General features: G+C 52.8%; 1 pseudogene; it reads right to left on the reverse strand.

Annotated features, from left to right (window-relative positions):
* Positions 1 to 381: 381 nt before the first annotated feature.
* LOC118654356 lies at positions 382 to 1,886 on the reverse strand (annotated as a pseudogene).
* Between the last annotated feature and the right edge of the window lie 530 nt (positions 1,887 to 2,416).

Consider the following 2,416-nt stretch of genomic DNA (forward strand, 5'->3'; position numbering starts at 1 on the left):
TACAAATACACATTGTACTGTTTGGATATGGCTTTTGGGGAGTAATCACTATTGTTAGAGGCAGTTAATGCAGGTGGTGCTTAGGTTCAGAGCCAGCTTAGGTGCTTTTTCTTGTATGACCTGCCTATGACTTGGTCTTCATTTACTAGAATCCAGTTACCTGTACTGAAACACAAATATATATATATAGTCCCACTGCATAAAATGCATGCACTTGTGGGGCCCCACCCCTCAGCCCCCCCAATATTCATGCATTTATGTATATGTGTGTATGTACGCATATTTTTTTAAAATCCTCACCTGAGGACATTGTTCATTGATTTTTAGAGCAGAAGGGAAGGCGAGAGACAGAGAGAGAAACATGGATGTGAGAAAGACACATCAATTGGTTGACTTCTGCAAATGCCCTGACTGGATCGGACTGAAACAGCACCACCGACTGCTGGTGGCCCGCTGGGGCTGAGGCGTTGACCATACGGTTATTTTCTGTTCCTGCTTCCACTTCTGGTAGAGATCCCACTTGTAGGAGCTGCTGATGTAGTGACCACTTTCTGTCTTGATCTTCTTGTCCTACTGTCCTGACTGTCTCACAAACTGCTTCTTTTTACGGTCCCACTTGAGCTGCTGCTGGCCCCTGGTTAGGATCTGGGCCTCGTCCCCCATCAGGTCCAGGACAGCGCTGGCCACCTGCTGCTCAAAGGCTCCCCTGTCCCCACCAATGCTCAGGCCCCGTTCACTGTCGAAGTCTTTGGGCCGATAGGGGACATAGAAATCCTGGTCCAGTGGCTGGGCCTCCTCCTTCCGCCTCTTGGCTCCCCTCTCAGATCCTGGATGCTGCCTTTTCCAGCCCACGGCCTCTGTGAAGACGTCCTCCATACTGTCTCCCTCCTCCTCCTCCTCCTCCTCCTCCTCCTCCTCCTCCTCCTCCTTCTCCTCCTCCTCCTCCTTCCCAGGCTGCTCTGCCTGCAGTGCTGGAAAGCTCCGGGCTGGGCCAGCCAGGCCCTCCTGCCACTCCTGCCAGCCCTGCTGGAAGCTGGCCAAGGCCTTGCAGTCCTTCTGCCCCTTGGCCCGAATCACCTGGCTGCTCAGGTCCCAGCTGGAGGCTTTGATCTCAGAGATAGTCACCTGCAAGCGGTACGCTTGATGTTACCCACCAGCCTCAGCTGCTGCAGCTCCTCCTCCTCCAAGCTTGAGCAGAAGAGGGGGTGAAGGCCCAGCCCTGGGAGATCCAGCTCCTTGGCCCACTTGATGACCTCTGGCGAGGGTGCCGGCTGCCAGCACATATACTGCTGCTGGGCATTGTCGGCCCTGGGGCCAAGGCCCTGCAGCTCCAGTGACGCCTCCAGGTGTTCTGTAGGCTGCAGTCCTCATTGTCCACCACGCTCTGTGACACCCGGCCCAGAATACCATCCACGCTGACCACACCTGAGGGCTCCTCATGGCAGCCGGCGAGGGTGAGGGCACCAGGAACAGGTGCAGGTCCAAAAGGTAGGGGACCTCATCTGGGGCTACCAAGGAGTAGGCTGTGCCACTTCGATCAGCCTGGGCTACACTACCCACGCACTACAGGAAGAGCTTGCCCTTGCTGGGAAGCTGAAGTTGATGACATTGTCCAGCAGCGGGATGTGGAGGCCCCAGGCCACCTGGTCAGTCATGATGAGGGTGGAGCACTTGCCGTGGGTGAACTTGGCCAGGTTGATCTTGTGGGCCATCTGGTCCAGGGCGCTGTAGATGTGAGCCAGCTTACCCTCTGGAGCAGCCTCACCCAGGGAAGACAAAGTGGCCTGGGGAGGCAGATGCTGAGCCTGGGTGGGGGGTGGTGCAACCGGGAGCCGTCCGGTTAAGGGGGGAGGGAGGGCTGATGGGGCCAGATAGGGCCAGTGCATGTCATAGTGACCAGTAGTTCTGCCATTTGGTCTATTTGCATATTAGTCTTTTATTATATAGGATATATATATGCTGAAATGAGAACCCCGACAGAAATACAAATTAAATTAATAATAGAATCATAAACCTGGATTACTTTCTTCTTGTTTACTTGACAGGTCCTGAGAAAAGCTCCTAACATTAGCTATGGGGACATGAGGATCTGATCATCCCCTATGACCCACCTACCTTTCCCCTCTTACTCTCTCTGCTCTAGCTGCACTGAAAATATTTAATTCCTCAAATAGTCGTGCTCTCTCTTGCTTTAGGGCAGTGGTTCTCAACCTTGGCTACACATTAGAATCACCTGGGAATCTTTTTAAAATCCTGATTTCTGGGCCTCATCCTCCAGAAATTCTGTTTCTTTGTTACTAATGTTGTGGCCCCACCCAATAACAAAGAAACAGAATTTCCAGAGGATGAGGCCCAGAAATCAGGATTTTAAAAAGATTCCCAGGTGATTCTAATGTGCAGCCAAGGTTGAGAACCA

Source organism: Myotis myotis, unplaced genomic scaffold, assembly GCF_014108235.1.
Source record: "Myotis myotis isolate mMyoMyo1 unplaced genomic scaffold, mMyoMyo1.p scaffold_m19_p_4, whole genome shotgun sequence".
Taxonomy (NCBI): domain Eukaryota; kingdom Metazoa; phylum Chordata; class Mammalia; order Chiroptera; family Vespertilionidae; genus Myotis; species Myotis myotis.